A 19,501-nucleotide genomic window follows, 5' to 3' on the forward strand; every position below is an offset into this window, starting at 1 on the left:
ATAAGAAATAACCAAAATGTTTTTTAAAACACATTGTCCTGAATCCATATAATGCAATATTTCTCAGCAAAACAAAGGAAAGTACACACCCTGTTTGAATCTCACAAATTTTGTGTGCAGAAACAGCTGATCCAATACCATGTAGATTGTATGATTTCAGGCAAAATGAACCTAGGGTTAAAAATTCTCAAAAGTAACTTCATCCTTCATCTGGGGGAGGAAAAAGTTGCCTGGGAAAGGACACAGATAATTTTCTTGTGATATTGCCAATGTTCTACGCTTAAAAGCAGTAAGGTTTTATGGGTGAGTGGGTGTGTGAAAACTCTAGTTAAGATTTATGATAATCAACATACGTAAATCTGAACTCACCAAAAATGGAATAAGTGGGATTGAGTTGGGACAGGTGAGAAGCACAAAAGAAATTAAATATAATTAGCAAATGTTCCATCTGAGTAATGAGTTACTATTCAGTTCATTTTACATATACTTAAAAAGTTATGTAATAATATGCTTATATAAAAAGAAAATGTTCAAATTGCATATCTAGAAGTTTTGTCTCATTATTACACCCACCTGTTGTCAGACCAACACCAAAGTAGTCAGCATGTGTATATGTGAAGTGTGTGGTGGTTCTTTCCTACACCAGAATTAAAACCCACTGTCTAACAATATCCAGGCTCCATGAATACTAGCTATTAATATAGTCAATAATAGGAATTGGATAATACTTGTCTCAGGACTAACATTAGATAGAGATATGAACAATTACCTAAGAAATTTGAGTTCTTAGTATCTCTGCATAATTCCATTCTCCTGCAAACCTATTTCCCAGGAGAGGTGTAATTTTCTGTTGGAGTTTCTTCATTAGTATTTATTAATGTATCCATTAACACTTGTCCCCCCCAAAAAAAACTTACCTGAGTACTTAAATCTCATCTAAGCAGTCTGCAACACAATTCCTACTGACCCTGAAATGAGTCCCTGTGAAGTATATTTTTCTACTTCATTCAGTCTGGATCTGATGCAAAGCATTAACCAGTAAGTTATTAGTATGGCAATCATTTCAAACTTCCTGTGCCTTTCTTCACATCACACAAATAAAAGTCTCTGTATAATGCGTTAGCAGAGGATAATTGATTTCCAACTAAAATGCATGTCCAGTCTTGCTATTAATGACAAACATGCATGGCCCTATAAAAAGAAGTCATTAACACCTGCATTCACTTAATCATGACTTTGGTTACCAAAAGACAGTGGCACCCTAACTAGTCATATTCTCTCCATGATAACTCACAAAGAAGTTTTGTCTTGTGTAGGGAATAATATTTCTATTTTCTTCCAGAAAAAAAAGACAATAGCCTGGGTTGGAGCCAGAAAGCAGCGTTTTGATCCTGCATTACTAACCTGACAGTGTGTGCAGGTGTGTGGGAATCTCTCTACTTATCCCTGCTCACATTGCTTTGTGGAGCAATAGGTGCATCTCTACAACTTGTAGGGCACCTTCGGGAAGTATGGACCTTAATAAACTTTGATCCTTGTGGTTTTAGTAAAATATTCCATGATCAGGGAAATACAAATGCTGGAGGAAAGCAATTGTCAAGGGCCCAGAGCCCTGGAATGATGTGAAATTCAGAAGTGTGTCCCAGTTGAAGGCAGAAGCCTGAAGTAACCCCTTCAAGTTCCTGCCTCTGTTCCTTTTCTCAAGCCCATGAAAGTCTCTGCCAAGATCTTTTAAAAATTGACTATTTCAGGTGATATTCATAAATATAATGAAGGGCTCTATCACCATGACACTATGTCAACTTGCCTTTATTTCTATGGGACATTCCTAAAAGGGATGAAACTGCAGACAGAAACTCCAAGTATGTTGAATCAAACTGATTTGGGCCAGTTTTAGGAAAGAATGGTGGGTCACTTCTATATTCAAGAGACATGTTTCTGATTCTTCCCCTGTGCCAAGAAAACCAGTCTATGTGAAATCCAAAATGAAAGAGGGATTTAGCCTTCCCAAATACAGAGCATATGCATCTATAGGGTCATACATAAAACATCCCCTACAGAAGAAGGAAAATGGTAACTTCAGATCACTTCATGCATTAGCTGAGTGGCCTGAGGATTACCTTTGTCATTGGTAATAACAATAATAATAATGATATCTAAGTTTTATGTTGCCTTAACCTCATAGATGTCACATATTAATCACATACAGAGAAACTATTATCCATTTAATCCTGACTCACTACTGTTTTATCAAATAGAAAGAAACTCAGATGAAAATGCTGATTCTCAGAGACACAAACAATCCTCCCTACTTCTCAGAGATAATGATTCAAAATTGAAATGTGCGACTCTGAATCTGATCCAGTAAATATTTTTATCATTTACCAGAAAACAGAATGTTTCCATCAGATGTCTCAATAAGGCTCGGCCACATTTTTAAAGTATTTCCAGCGTCATGAGTAGACAAGAAATCAAACCTGATCTTAGGTTTGCTTTGAGACTGAGAGGGCTATTTTCAACCATAAGGGACCATGTGGTGAGCTCAAGGAGGTTCTGGAGGGGGCCCAAGAGCATGATCTGTGCTGAATGATCATCAGCCTCCCCCACTGTGACCTCTCCTATGACTGTGACTCTTCTTCCATCATGCATGCAGCAGGCACTCCCACTGCTCTGCCCTGTGATCCCCAGGAATCCCAGGAGGAAGAGCATCGTGGGCAAGGCTCTCTTTCTGCAGTGACAGGGAAGAGGAATGGCTGGTGGGCTTGCTGATGGGATGGTCTGCTAGGATTCTCCTGTGATGCCCTGTGTCCACGGTCAGGCAGCCCAGTACAAACAAGACTGCATTCTTTCCCACCTAACAAAGGAGTACAAGTTACATTTTCAAGTCACTTTTTCAATTTTTATGAAATAATAATAAAGTGGACATGCATAACTCAAGTCCAATAGTGCTTAAGAAATGAAACAAATAATGTAGAACACATTGCTCAGCACCTGCATCTAGGAAGCCCCCTGTACAAGTTCATGAGGCTAAGGCTGCTCTCATTTCCCTCATCCTGTTCATACCATCATGGTCCTTCATAGAGCTTAGGAAACACTTCAGAAAGACCCATCTGTGCTGTTTTGAGTGAGATTTTTATGGGAAATAAAACTAGTGGAGGAACAGCAAATTTTTAATCACCTTAAACAGAAATGTAAACTTCACAGTCCCCATAGCTGAAACTTTGCATATTGGTATCCTCTCATCTGGATCCCCAAACAGTGATGTTTGTCCTCGTGATGAGGAACACTACCTCCAACAGCACTTCCCACATCCACTGGCTCCCTCTGCACTTACTGGGTCACACTGCTTCTCTGCTGGGTCATGACCAAGAAATGCACATCCCAAGACCCACCCATAATGGGTGCCCAGTAAAGACTCTGACTATGTCCACAGCATTCATATGAATACAGTGTCAGCAGCTTCTGATAGGGACAACCACAGGCGGAGACACATCTATGCAATCCACTGGTCAGGAAGCATCAGTGAGAAGGCTGGAGGCACAGGCTGATGGCTTGCTCTTAAAGGACCATGGAAGCTCAATGCACACAGCTCCTAATTAGTCAAATAGGTCCATGTTACCCCATCTCTAAGGACCTCTGAACATTCATGGAGGAAGCAAAGCAAAATAATGTCCACAAATTTTTTGGATCCTGACTCTAATTAGGGGGAAGCTTGTGTCTGCTACTTGCTTCTTTCACTTTTTTAAAAAAAGACATATCTTCTTCAAATGTCCATTTTCATTGGGGGAAGATGTAAATAAAAAATGTAACATTGTGACCATACCAAATGAAAACTTCACTCACATTAATGACATTCACTTTTTCTGCAGAAATCACCATCCACCGTGTCCAGAAATTTTTGATTTTCCAAAACTGAAACTTTTACCCTTGTCTAAAACTTTCCATTAGTCCCACACCACAGTCCAGACAACCACCATTCCACTGTGAAACATAAAGAGGAAACAGTCACCCACCCCTTAAATATCTAATAAGGAAGAAAGAACTGTTTTTTTTTATTTGTTTTTGATCATTTATACTGACCTGTTACAGTGCTTCACTGTTTGTCTGATCATAAATCATCTCATTTATAGCACCAAGGATGCCCTGGAACCCCATTTTTCATAATATACTATGATATCTACAATGTTAAATACCAAAAACAGCAGGAATGGTGGGGTCAGCAATTGCTAATCAAAATCAATGAGTAGCCATGAACTAGATCTGGCATTAAAGCAAATAGCAGGGCAGGTGTCAACTATGTCATCTGCAGCAGTAATACTGGCACGTGGATGGATCTAGTCTGTGAAGGACACACTTCCATAATAAATACTTTAACCATTACATGGCACTTAATTCCAGGAATGAACATCATTCAGTTTGTCACTTTATTATTGCAACAATCTTTTGAACATTCTTTGGCATGTATATTGACTGGCTCCAGAGGCAGAGTAATGTCAGTCTGTCCATCTCTCTGTGTTCCTACATCTTAATGGAATAATAATATTATCCTTCGCCACATGAAATATGACAGATAAGCATGAAACCTAATAAATATTTGGTCATTATGCTTTTTCAAAATACTAAGAACTCAATCATTAAGGAGTGAGCCTACTATTGCAGTCAGCTTTTTTGTTGCTGTGATCAAAAGATCTGATGAGAACACCTTAAATGAGGAAAAGTTCATCTGGCCCGTGGTTTCAGAGGTTCAGGCCAGGTTTAGTGCAATCCATAACTCTGGGCCCGAGGTGAGGCAGAACACCATGGCAGGAGGGCATGGAGGAGGGACACAGCTCAAAACCTGGGAAATGGGAAGCAGAGAGAGAGAGAGAGTGCTCCTCTCACCAGGAGCCAAATAGAAACCCAAAGACATGCCCCTAGTGATCTGCCACCTCTAGCCACCCTCTACTCACCTTCTGTTCCCACCCAGTTAATTGGTCAGTGGACTAATACACTGACTAGGTTACAGCTCCTGTGATCTAATCATTCACTGTGAACCTCCTTGTGTTGCCTCACACTCAAACCATAACAATCTACTGTGAAATGCAATTGTCAAAGCACACTGCAGCCTGGGAATGATGGGCGACTCTAAAGCATGTCTCTAAGGGTTTCCTGTCACTTCCCACCACTTTACTTTCCCTAGGCTCATGAAAGTCTCTACCACTGTTTTTGAATGTTGAAGATACTGTTAAGGGCTGGGCATACAGCTCAGTTAGAAGAATGCTCGCCTCGCATGCACAAGGCCCTAGGTTCAATCCCCAGCACCAAAAAAAAAAAAAAAAAAAAAATGCTGTTAAGTGGAAGAATAGGGCTCTTGTGTCCATGACACAGACACAAAAGACAGCTATTCCATCTCATCTAGGACAGGTTCCTAAATACAGAAAGGAAAGAATCCAGTGCCCTGGAGCCATACTGATTATGCCCAGGATCTGTGAGCAGAGAAAAGGTCTAGTCAAGGGTAAACCCAACTTTTATTTTAATCTCCTCTCTGCCAAACATGGTATAGGCTTTGGGAAACCAGAGATTAAAAGATTTAGTCATTCCTATCTGAATACACAGCACATACCTACAGAAGGATGACATTAAAATGCAACAATAAAGCAATAGGAAAAGAGTAACGTAAGATGAGGACATGTTTTAATTGAAGGGTATGGAGAATGATCTTGCCATATGAATAATGACTATCCAACATGTATTCGCCCCTATTTTACACATTCAATGCATGGAAATAGGGAACAAAACCTTTTCTGTTTAATTTGTATTCAATGCAACTGTATAAAATAGAATTCACCTCAGATGACAATCCTGGTTCTCAGTGACACTAACAACCATTTCTATGTTCAGGAAATAATAAGTGGAGCAAACAGCAGTGAAATTAAATTGTGAGTCTCTAGGACTGGTGTTTCCTAATATTAGCAACATTCTAAGCAGAGCTCCAGAGGCCTCAACTGCAGGCACATCTCAGGTACACTCCAACCACTCTCCAGTTTCCTGAATCATAATAAAATCAAGGCATGACTCTGGGTCTCCTTTTCACGTTCAGTAGGCTCATTGTAAGAACACAGAGGATGTGGGCAGCTCCAGGGATACCCTGTGGGTATACCCAGTGTGTCCAGCTATTGTTGCCTACTTTTTATTTGTTTTTTTTTTTCCTCTCCTCTGAGCCATTATTCCTTAATTGGTGCAGCAGATGCCAGACATTGTGGTGTCCTGTGATCTACCGGATATTCCAGGACTAAAGTTCACAGGGAAGAAGGGGCCCCATCCTGGAGTGAGAGGAAAGTGAAAGCACAGGTTGGTTGTGAAGTGGACAACCTGCCCATGTGCCCTGTGTCTCAAATCCACAGTGCAATTCTAACATGGCTACAGTTATTCAACCTAAAAACCTAGGTTGAGTTACCCAAAAACCTGAGCCCCATTTTTGTAAAATAAAATAAAATGCCTGGAAACTTTTGCAGATGAAGTCAAATAATCCGTGTGGAACCCTGGTCAGCATCTGGCACTCAGGAATCTCCCATTAGCAATTGATGATGTTATTTATGGTTGCTCTCCTCATCCTCATCACCTTCATACACCTTTGTAATTCTTAGGAAAAGGGTAACTAGGTGTATTTACTCCTTTGTGGAGAAAACTCTATGAGAAATAGAGTCATTGTGGCAGAAAAAGAAAATCTTTACATAAGATTTTGGTTACCATCGCCACTAACAGTACCCCTGTGGCTACCCAAACATCATGTTCGTCCTGTAGAAAAAAAGGAGGCAATGCATAGGACATTCCCTCTTCCAATCTTTGCCTCCCACAGAAGTTACTGCTTGCACTGTGTATCGGGTAGGTCATTACCCAGGAGAACAGCCCCAACACACCTCCCTCGTGGGAGTACCATGGCTCCATTCAAGATGAACGCCCATGCAGTTTTGGATAGCATGTTCTTGGTGCAAATAATCAAGGAAGAAAGAGACACAGGTATGGAGCCCACTAAACTAGGAACCATCAAGCGGAAGGGTAGAAGCAGAGGCTGAATGTGACCCTGGAGGCTCATGTCTCAAAGCTTATATTTAGTCCTATTTGTCCAGGTAAAAACAAAACCTAAGAACTTCATATTAATGATGGAAGAAGGGGAGAAAATAATTGTCAAAAATGTTATTTGGCTCTTCTGATACTGACACGAAGTACATGTGTCCTATTCATTTCTTTAATTTCTTTTATATGTTTTATTTGCTTTTATTTTCATTTCTATTATGGCAAATTCAAAATTTCACTAAAATGAATAACTCACCAGTGTCAAGGGCACAGTTCAGAGGTATTCGTTACCTTGATGTTATTGTGAAGATATCATCATCATCCACCTACAGAATTTTTTTTTTATTTATTCAACATGAATCTATTTTCCCTAACACTTGCTACCATCATTCACTATGAAATAGCAAAACCATGAAGCTGCAAAAAACAGTATTACTACGAAGGATAAATTGACAGTTTTGCTGTATTTTCCAACAAATATTGCAACTGGACACCACAGGTGCTGAGATTAGACTGTTCTCCTGTGCAATCTCTTCAGGGCACGCTTAACGTCCCTGTTCCTCAGGCTGTAGATGAAGGGGTTCAGCATGGGGGTGACCACAGTGTACATCACAGAGGCCACCACACCCTTTCTGGGAGAATGTGACACAGCTGATCCAAGGTACACTCCAAAGCCTGTTCCATAAAATAGACAAACAACTGCCAGGTGAGACCCACAGGTGGAGAAGGCTTTGTACTTCCCCCTGATGACTGGATCCTCAGAATGGAGGAAACAATTCTATATTAAGAAAAAAGAATTCCTGAGATGGGGAGTAAACCATAAAAGGCACCAATTACATACTTGACAATGTTATTAGAAAAAGTCCCAGAACAGCTAAGATTAAGGAGTTGGGAAGGGTCACAGAAGAAATTAGAAATTTTCAAATCCTTGAAATATGTGAATTGTAACACAATCAAATTGTGTAGCTGGGAGTCAAAAAGGCTAACCAAAAATGACACCAAAACTAAGAAGCCACAGAGGCAAGGACTCATAATGACTGAGTAATGCACGGGTGACAGATGGCCACAAAGCGGTCATAGGCCATCACAGTCAATAGAAAATCATCCATACATGCAAAAATGATAAAAAGAGACATCTGTGTCAGGCAGCTCACATAGGAGATGATCTTGCTCTGAGTTAGGATGTCCACAGTCATCTTTGGGACCGTGGTGGAGGAGAAACAAATGTCAACCAAGGACAGGTTGGAGAGGAAGAAGTACATGGGGGTGTGGAGGTGGGAGTCAGAGCTGACAGCCAGGATGATGAGCAGGTTCCCAAGCACTGTGACCAGGTACATGGACAGGAACAGTCCAAAGAGGAGGGGCTGCAGGTCTGGGTCCTCTGAGAGTCCCAGGAGATGGAATTCTAAGACACCCGTCAGATTTTGTAGTTCTGTATTTGTTGGACACCTTGGGAAGGGTGGGGAGAGATGTTGGGGGAAAGGAAGTGCATAAACAGGAACCCAGCACTCTATATTAATTTGAATTCATTTGAATTCATGTATTTACAAGTATTCAAACTTGAAGTCAATACTCTTTGAACAAAACATTTATGGAAAATCCAATCTTTTTAGACACTTTCATTATTGATTTCTGTGTTAGACCTGTCCTTCCATTTGCACCTATATAGGAACACTCAAATGAACCATATTAGAACACCAGGAGTATTAGAGAAAATAAGTCCATAATCACAAGAAAATGCAGCCTATTCTTTCAGAAAAGAAAATATATAAAGGGTAATAGGCCTCCTCATATTTAGAAAAAAAATCATTCTAAAAAAATAATTCTAATGGAAGGAAATTAAGAAGTTGCCCAATATATCTTGCTTCATTCTAAGTCCTTGGGGACAAATTCTTTGAGTTACAATGTTAAAAACATGAAGTTCTGCGTTCTCTTACAATTGAATCAACGTTGATTGTTTTCAGTCAGAAAAAAATTTATGTGCAGTTTTTCTTCTAGAGATTTTATTTTCTGATTCCTCTCCTCTTTAAATGTGTACTTTAAAAATTATGCAGTAATAAACAAGTATTCTTAGCTTTTGTGGACTTCAAATTTTTTATGGTTTTGTAATAATTGAAACTAATAGTGTGATTCACTGTGACATATTTGTGCATAATAAAATTTGGACAGTCTAATTTCCAATTACTTCCTTATTCTCTCCTCCTGCACCCCATTTTCATAAACACGGTTAAGTTCACATAATCAATGGTACCACTGATGATGCAAATATCCTGGCTGCTTACATTATTTCTTTTATTGATATAAAATGTGACATTATTGTACACTGAAACTATAAATAATTTATAGATAATAAAAGATAAGAACCTTCTTTGAATATTTTATTTTTATACAGGCTTATTTGGGATAATTCATGAAATATATGATATATAAAAATCTTCTTTTTTATTCCTTTGTGATATTTCTACACTGGACTTGATTGGGGCTTTGAATACTTCTTCATGGAATTTCAGAACATAACCTATCAAATTCACAGATTAAGACCTTAGTACCAAAGAAAGGCCCAAGCATAGGTTTATTATGTCCCAACATTATTTCTACTTAATAGATTTTCACATGAATATTCCCTGATACATGGATTGCAATTACTTACTTCACCTACTTGAAGGAAACTAGGTTATTTTTTATGATTTAATTAGGAAAATATGCCAAAGAGAAAAATAAAAGAAACAATATAAGCAGCCAGGATATTTGCATCATCTATAAAATGGCAGTGATAGTTACCTTCTGTTTCTGTTATAAGAGAGTATTTTTAAAAATTTTTAAATGTTAATGGTTTGGGGGCTCATTAGTTAATATGTTCACCTGTGGAGATTTTTACTATTAGTGCACCATAGTTACACATACAATTGGGATCATTTTGACACAGCCAATGGATATACTCACCTCCACATCAGTCCCCAAAACTTCCTCTTTCCATTCTCTCCTACCTCTCCTGTGGAGATTTTAATATATCCAGATACCTTGGTCTCAAACAAAAATCACTTTAATCAGAATGTGCATTTAAAGTTCTTGAGTGAGTAATAGGGTTAAGAACTTCAACTTTAGAATATTTTCTGGCATTTAGAAAATTCTGCATGGATATTAACTTTGCTACTCTCCATTAATACACACTATCCATATTAAAATAAAAACATCTGATAATATTTGCATCAATACCCACATTTGATAGAGGTCTGAATAATTACCTATGAAAACTGAGTTATTTGTATCTCTGTAAGAGACCATTCTCCTGCAGACCTGTCCCCAAACACAGCTACAGTCATGAATCAGGTGGGTGAAGTTTGCTGTTGATGTTTCCACATCAGTATCGATGTATGTGTCCATAAACAGTTTTCCTTAAAACTTACCTGAAAAGTACCTAATGCTCATCTAAGTGGCTTACAAGAACCCCTATAACCCTTGAAATGTGCTAGTTTGCATCCACATGTGGATTAAAGTCACTCATGAAATACACACATCTACGCAAAGGCTTTATGTGATGTGCACTATTACCCAAAGGAGGAACATCAGTTACCTTGTAAGTTTATTATTATGCAAATCCTCTCAAAATTCTTCTGCCTTTCACAATTTCACAAAAGTGAAAATTACTATATAATAGTGGAGAGAGGTTATATTTTGAATTTTCCACAATCGATGCATATTCAGTGTAATAACTGATCACCTGCATACACTATCCCAATTAAAAAAAAAAACAGTCATATGTCAAATTCACTATTTCTTAAGATTTACCAACAAAAATATCACTGAGGTCCTTCTAGTAATAATCTTTCCAAGATAACTAATCAAGGCAATTTATATTGTATTGGAAATACTATTTCCATGCGACTCAAAAAAGAGAAACATTGTCCTGCAATGGAAGTTAGCAAATCCAGGTTTCCATGCTATATATTGACCTGCCTCACACGCAGAACATGTGTAAACTTTCCACCTCCCAAAAGCATGTACTACTTAATGAAATTAGGGAACATAATGCCTGTCACCACCCAATGTGTATATAAGTGATGTTTAGAACCTAACAAATATTTTGATATTATATCTTTTAAAAAGAATTCAATGGTTAAGAAATTAGTGAGTCTATTCATGTACATATTATCATGTCAAAGATAATGTTAGTCTAAAATGTGTCTTGGCCCAAGCAAGAAGACATTCCTGTTCCTTCTCTTTGTACCTCTATTGTTCTTTTGATACCTGTGAAAACCTCTGCCTTTTTCTTCAAATGCCTGACTGTTGTCGATGCTGTGGTTTAGAGAAGTAGGGTTCTCAGGTGCCCATGATACAGACACCAGCAAGAGCTGTTCAATCTTGTCTCTAAGGGATATTCCTGAAATGGTGAAAGTACAAACAGGAAAAAAACCAAGTTTGTTGAAGCCACACTAAGTACAGCCAGGATTTGTGAACAAGGAAGGGTCTGTTCAAAGTTTAATAACATTCTTTTAATTTTGATGCTTCCTCTATGCCAAAAACCTCTTGTCTCTGGGGATTCAGAGAAGAAAGATGGCCATTCCTATCAAATTACACAGCACAGACTTTACATAGGATAAAATCAAAATGCAACAAAACAGAAATAGGAAAATGGCAATTTTGGGTCACAATTATATTTTGCTTAAAGGGTATGAAAATTAACATTATCATTAGAAATTGCTACCTACTCTTTGATGGTATTTTATTCATTCTTCACATGTTAATCACATAAAGAACACACATTATCTCCTTAATTCTAACTTCATAAAGTTACTCCAACTATAATTCAACTTGGACGGCATTGCTGAATCTCAGAGACACTAACAACCTGCTTTAAGTTTAGGAAACCCTGAGCAGAGCTAAAAGCCCTCAGATGAAACTGTCAATCACCTGGTGAGATTCACTGATCCTTTTTGTTGTTTCCCAACCAGCAGAGCATTTAAAGCAGAGGTCCAGAACTCTCAAGTGAACCTGCCAAGTACATTTTTACCTCTTTCCCACTTCCTAAGTAATAATAAAATCAAGACTTGAATGTGAGTCTCTTTCAGAGATTGAGTGGGCTGGTAACAAGAAGGCAGGAGGATGTGAAGAGGCACAGGTATGCCCTGGGGTAGAGAAAGAGCTCTCTGCTGAAAGAGTGTGTACCTCCCTTTCTGTGCTTTATTCCTGTATCTCAGGCACTCTTCCTAAATCGTTGCTGTAAAGACAACCCACTATGAAAACTGATCTACCAGAATCCAACAAAGTTCAGTGCAGAGAAGAACTGGGTCTCATCTTGGAGTGAAGGGGCTGGGGAAAGTGACGACCTGCCAGGGTCCTCCTAGCCAGAGGCCCTGCACCTCTAATCAGGCTGCTCAATTCAAACATGACTTCAGAGTTTTTGACCTAAACACCTCACACAGGTTGTACAAAACGCCCATGTTCCTTTCTCTTCTGTAAAAAATTAATGTGGCACTCATTCCCTGTGGGAAACTAGGGAGATGACTTCAAACAACCAGTGTAGAACTCATGCCTCATTGCCTGGCTCTGAGGAACCTCTCAATAATTGTTCCTGATGTTCTGGTTATTGTCTTCCTCATCCCCATCTTCTGCATCACCTTCACAGAGCTTTTGGGGTAGTTAGGAAATAATCTTAAGGGATGCATTTGCTGGTATAATGGATGAGAGTTTATGGGAGTAAACAAGTGTGGGAGGAAAGCAAAATTTCAAGTGAGATCTCAGGAACTCTCACCTAACCATGTGTACAAAGTCAGTCTTCTCAGTTGAAACTTAGTACATTGGTATCCTCCCATGTGGCCGCCCAAACTGTCATGTTTTTCCTGATGAGGGAAAAACTGGCTTTCTAATGGGCCTTTATCCACGCAGAATCTTGTTAGCACTTACTGGTTTATGCTGTGTGCCTGCTGGGCCATGACCAGATCTCCCCTGCCTCATGCCCAGTGAGCACCTGTTCTGTCCCCAGCATTTATTTCAATGCATTCTCAGGAGCTTCCTGATGCACACAGCCATGGGAAGAGGAGACACAAGTATGGAGCCCACTGGACGGCAGACTTCACTGAAGAACTAGAGGAAGAGCGGATTGCTGACAATTGTGTAACCTTGGAGGCTCAAAGCACAGAACTCATAATCAGCCAAATTGGCCCATGTTATTCCAATCCCTAAGGACTTCCTATATTAATGGAGAAAGAAGTAGAGAAGAAAATGAATGTCTACCAACTCTTCCTGGCTCTTCCTCTATGGGAAAGAAAGTTCATGTGCATCCTTCATTTATTTCCTTTCTTAGCAAGATGTATTTGATTTTTATATCCCTTTAATTGTAATTAAATTTTAATTTCAAAAAATTTACATCTCTCACCAATTTTAAGTGTATAGCTCATTGGGATTAATTACTTTCTTGTTATCATGCAACTAACACCATTGACAATCTACAGAAAATTTCCATCTTACCAAACTGAAACTTTGTACCCATTTTTATAATTTTTATATGTTTACTAGTGCATTACAGTTATACCCTATATTGGGTTTTATTTTGACATAATCACATCAGCACAGAATGTAATTTGTCCACTTTAATCCCCAGTCAGTATTTCCCCTTACCTTCCCTCATCCCTCCTCCTGTTCCCCTTCCTCCTCCCCACTTGTCTTCCTTCCCTCTACTTATAATTTTTTAATCAGTGCTTTATGGATACAAGTAAAGGTGAAATTCACTGTGGTATATTTGTGGATGCACACAGCATAATTTGGTCAATTCCATTCCACCATCCTGTTTTCCAGTTCTTCCTTCCCTCCCCCCTGATTTACTTCCTCTACTCCACTGATCTCCCTCTTATTTTTATGGGACTCCCCCACCCCATATGTTTCCTATTTTTGTCTAGCCTCCATGACCAGAGAGACTACAAAATGGGAAAAAAATCTTTGCCAACTTCTCCTCCAACAGATGATTAATATACACAATATATGGAGAACTCAAAAACTTAATACCAAAAAACAAATAACTTAATTAATATATAGACAAAAGAACTAAACACACAGTTCTCAAAAGAAAAAAATACAAATGGCCAGCATACATATGAGAAAATGTTTAACAACCCAAGAAATCAGGAATATGCAAATAAAAACTTCATTGATATTTCATCTCTCTTCAGTGAGAATGGCCATTATTAAGAAAACAATGTGGGGGAAAAGTACTCTCATACATTGTTGGTGGGGCTGAAAATCAGCACAAATATTCTGCAAATCAGTATAGAGATTCCTCACAAGACTAGGAATGGAGCAACCATATAATCCAGCTCTCCCATTCCTGGTATTTATCTTAAAGAATTAAAATCAGCATACTATAATGATACAGCCACGTGAGTGTCTATAGTAGGGCAATTCACTACAGTTATGGAAAAGCCAAGGTGACTGTCAACAGATGAATGTATAAAGAAAAAAATGGTTGATGTGCACAATGGAGTTATTCTTAGCCATAAATAATAAAATCATTGTATTTTCTGGTAGATGGATGGAACTAGAGAACATCAAATTAAGTGAAATAAGCCAGACTCAGAAAGTCAAGGGTCAAATGTTTTCTCTCATATGTGGAAGCTGTACCAATTTTTAAAACTCAACATTCCTCTCCACCATAACACTGGCTACTACCATTCTATTAGTAAATGTGTTGAGAAATTAAATCTACAAACTTACAGGACTACATGTAAAAACTCTTTCTGGAAGATTGTGACACACCTGAACCAAAGTACACACCATGGCTTGTCCCATAAAAATACTCAGACCCACAGGTGGAGAAGGCTGTGTACTTCACACATGATGATGAGACTCTTAGAATGGAGGAAATAATTTTATAATAAGCAAAAAGGATCTCTGAGATGGAAAAAAAAAACAAACACCAACAAAATTCTTCACTGTGTTATTAGATGAAGCATCAGGACAAGTAAGATTAAGGAGTGGAGAAGGTTCCCAGAAGAAGTTAGAAAGCTCCACATCCTTAAAGTAGATAAAATGTAAGACTATTAAATTGTGTAGCTGGGAGTCTATCAGGCTAAACAAAACTGACACAAAACTAAGAAGTCACAGAGGCAGGCATTCCTCATGACTGGATAATGCCAGGGGTGACAAATGGCCACAAATCAGTCAGGAGCCATGGCCATCAGAAGCAGAACATCCATACATGCAGAAATGATGAAGAGACTTCTGTGTCAGGCAGCCACATGACTGATGACTGTGCTATGGGTTTGCATACCCACAGCCATCTCTGGGACCATCGTGGATATAAAACAGATGTCAGCTGAACACACATTAAAGATCGAGAAGTACAAAGGGGTGTAGAGGTGGAAGTCGAGGCTGACAGCCAGGATGATGAGTGACCAGGATGATGATACTGTGACCAGGTACCTGGACAGGAACAGTCCAAAGAAGTTGGGTTGCAGGTCTGGGTTCCCTAAGTCTTGATAGTTGGAATTCAGAGACACATATTAGATTTTGTGTTTCATATTCCTCAGACACTTTGGGAGAGGAGACATACACAATCAGGCACCGAGCACTCTGTATACATTTAAATTCCATATTTGCAAATAAAGAATCCATGTTTTATGGGGACAGGAAAGATGTGGAATGAGATGGACATCATAACCCTAGATACATGTAGGACTGCACATACGGGAGGACACTACATCATACACAGTCAGAGAAATGAAAACGAAGAATAAGTTATAGCATTCCTCATTATGGGAAATATCAATCTGATAACAAGGAATAAAGAAGCAGTTTAATATACCACACTATATTCTGATACCTTGGGATAAAATCTTCTTCTGTTTTTATTAGTACATTGTAGTTATACCTCATATTGGGGTTCATTTTGACATAGATATATAATTATGGTTAGAATACAATTTGCTCTCTCTGCCCCCACCCTTTCCCTTACTCCACCGTCTCCCTTCTATTTTTATGGGATTCCTCTCTCACTTTTATTTTGGCCTCTTTTCTCTTTTTCAGCCTCATTACAATCTCAGCTTTCTTCTTTCAAAAACTGAATCTTGTAGATGGTGTTCAAATAAAATTAACGTGCTGTGAGTCCATGATGAGGTGACAAAAAAAAAAGAGCTATTTTAACTTGTCTCTAGTTCTAGGGGGACAAGAGGGATGACAGTACAGACAGAAAATACCAAGTGCATTTTTTAAATGGATATAGGGTCAGTTTAGTGACCTAAGGAAAGAGTGATTCAAACTTGAATAGATTTTTGATGCCTCCTCTGTGGCAAGCAAAGATCATCTCTTGAGAATTAGTAAAGAAAGAAAATAACAGTCTTCCCCAAGTACACAGCACAGACATCTACAGCAACAAAATTAAAATGTCCTGCTGGGCGATCCCAGCAGCTCAGAGGCTTAGACAGGAGGATGGTAAGTCAACACCAGTCTCACCAACTTAGTGAGGCCATAAGCAACTCAGCAAGACCATGTCTCAAAATAAAAAATATAAAACAAAATGGCTGGTAATGTGGCTCAGCTGTTGAGTGCCTCTGTGTTCAATCCCTGGTACAAAAAAATGAAAAAGATAAAAGAAAGAAAACTCCCATTGAAATAGAAAAATGGTAACTTCAGGTCACAGGATATTAAATGTTGACTCATAGATTATATTGAAATAAAATTAAGGGTTTCTATTTTCACCCCTTTATCAGTAAATACTATGAAGATTAACCCCATCACTATAAATAATAAATAACAATTTTTTAAAAAATCCATTCATATTTCAGTGTCCACTGAGTCTCAGGGACACTAAAAACTTGTCCTATGCCAAAGAAGAAATAAGTGACATAGACAGGATTCAAATTTAAATGGTCTGATTTTTGAGTCCAATCCATTGACGTTTTTAATGTCTCCCAGCCAATAGGAAGTATTAAGCAGAGGACCTGCTGTCTTCACCAAGTACATTTTTAAATTCTTTCTCATTTCCTGTGCCAAATCAAGGAATCAAATCAAGACTAGACTCTGTGAGTCCTTTAAAAGCTGATTGGGGTGATTTTAAGAATGGAGTGGTCAGCTTCAAGGAAGTCCTGAAAGGGGGCCAAGACAGAGATCTGTGCAGAACTGGGACACAGCTACTCTTCTGGCAATTTTTGCCCTCGATTCCTGGCTACTCTTTCTATTATGGATACAAGTGGCTCCTCCCACTATTCTGTCCTGTGACCCACCAGGAACCCACAAAAGGCAGAAGACAATGAACAAGAGGTCTCCTCCTGGAGTGACAAGAGGGAAATGACTGTTGGGGTTGTCAAGGGGACAATCTGCCAGGATTCTCCTGGTATGAAGCCCTGTGTCCATAACCAGAGAGACCAATTCAAACATGGCTTCATTTTTTCCTAATAACGAGTACAATTTTATTTACATAAATATAATGTGGCCTTTCATTTTCTGTAAAATAATACTAATGTGTATATATATATATATATATATATATATATATATATATATATGAAATAAGATGATATGCATAAAAATTAATGAGTGACTCAGAGCACTCAGTGCTGGTGGGCAGGAAGCCCTCTCTATCAGTCCATGATGTGAGGGTCACTCTTGGCCTTGATCTCATCCTCACATCACCTTCCTAATCTTTTTAGAACTGTTTAGAAAGACCCACTTTTTGCTATTATGGGTGAGACTTTTATGAAAGGTAGATACAGTGTGGGGTAAAAAGCAAATTTTGAATAAGGTTTCTGGTATCTGCACCAAAAACAAGAACATAAATGGTCTCAATTCTCATAGTTGAAACTTTGCACATTAGGATGCACATGGGTCAGGTTACCTAAACTATCATGTTTGTTCTCCTGATAAGGAAATAATACTTCCATGAATCCTCACCTAATGCATGGGATCCCTTTGCACTTACTGGTTGATGTGTCTCTGCCGCAGTCTGGCTGGGCACAATTCAGGAGCTACTTGTCAAAAGAAACAAACTTTATTTTTAAAACTACAAACGCCAAACAAAACAGCTCCTCAGGAAAAACCCTCAGAGCCCAACTGCCACCACCGGCTTCCACAAGCCTCTCCCACACACCAACCACCACCTCCCACAATCCTCCTGCTCTTGAGGCCGATTGGCTAGGTCGCGTGGGCGGAGCCAAAGAAGTCCCCCAATGAGCAGTTCCGTAGTCTGAAGGGCAGGGAAACAGCCCAATGAACATGACCGCAGAGGAGCCAATCAGCTAGATGTTGCTGGGGCCGCTGTGAGCCAATCATCAGCCGGCAGCTGGGAGTTTGCTGGCAGCTGGAAGTTTTCTGGGGCCCCTTTGGCTGTGGCTCTCAACATGTCTCTGTTCATGAACAAGTGCAGAAATAAAGACCTTCCCATGCCTGATGCCCAGTGAAAGCTCAGACAGTGTCTTCAGGATTCATCGGAGTACTGCATTATTATATAGCTGCCTCCTGGTGAAGAGTGTCACAGGGAGATTAAGCTACAGAGATCACTGGACAGGAACCACTCACAGAAGGACTGTTGGCACAGCCTGATTACTGACTATTGTATTGTTTTGGAGGCTTAATGCAGAGCTCCTAATTAGCCAAATTGGTTCATGTTATCCCAGTCTCAAAGAACCTCCTAATGTAAATGGATGAGAAGAGGAGAACGAGGAAGAAGAGGAGATGGGGCAGCAGAGGGAGATATGAATGTCCACAAAACATGTGGACCCTCCCTCTGCTTAGAAGGAATCTCATACACATGCTTCACTTCTTCCACTTATAAATTTTGCAGAGATTCATCTGATTTTATGTTTATTTTATTAGAAGAAAATATAAAGAACAAAAAAGTACCATGTTACCCATGTCAAGTTCGTGCTTGGGTGGCCTTAGTTACATTCACATTTTTGTGCAACTATTACCATCAAACATCTCCAGAAATTTTTCATCCTCTCAAACCAAACTTGGGAATCCATTTTAAAAATGCCACAACCTTGGTGACCACCATTTGCTTATGAAATATAAGGAATTAAACCCGTGGACATACAAAAACAACATGTTCTAGGAAGCTGGATTTATAGGAAATATGTTAATCTTGCTGCACTTTCTGACATTACATCCCAGCTAGATGCTCAGGTCCCGAGATTAGACAGTTCTGCCACAGAGCTTCCAGAGGGGACATTAATGTTGAGTTCCTCAGGCTGCACAGGAGGGATGCAGCATAGAGGTGCCCGTGGGATACATCGCTTAGTCCACCAGAAAGGCCACGTCACTGGAAGAATGTGACACAGTTGCAACACAAGACACTTCCATGCTAGAGCCATAAAACTAACAAATAAATGACAGGAGGGTCCCACACAAAAATGCTTCACCCTTCTCACCTGTGGATGGGATTGTTCCAATGCAGAGAATGACTTCATAGTGAGATGAAAGGATTACTTGTCATGAAGTAGGGGGCAGAGGGTTACGG

At 39.2% G+C, this 19,501-nt stretch overlaps 1 pseudogene; it reads right to left on the reverse strand.

Annotated features, from left to right (window-relative positions):
- Positions 1 to 7,564: 7,564 nt before the first annotated feature.
- Positions 7,565 to 15,341, reverse strand: LOC144253925 (olfactory receptor 7E178-like; annotated as a pseudogene).
- Between the last annotated feature and the right edge of the window lie 4,160 nt (positions 15,342 to 19,501).

This window comes from Urocitellus parryii, chromosome 3, assembly GCF_045843805.1.
Source record: "Urocitellus parryii isolate mUroPar1 chromosome 3, mUroPar1.hap1, whole genome shotgun sequence".
Classification (NCBI taxonomy): Eukaryota; Metazoa; Chordata; class Mammalia; order Rodentia; family Sciuridae; genus Urocitellus; species Urocitellus parryii.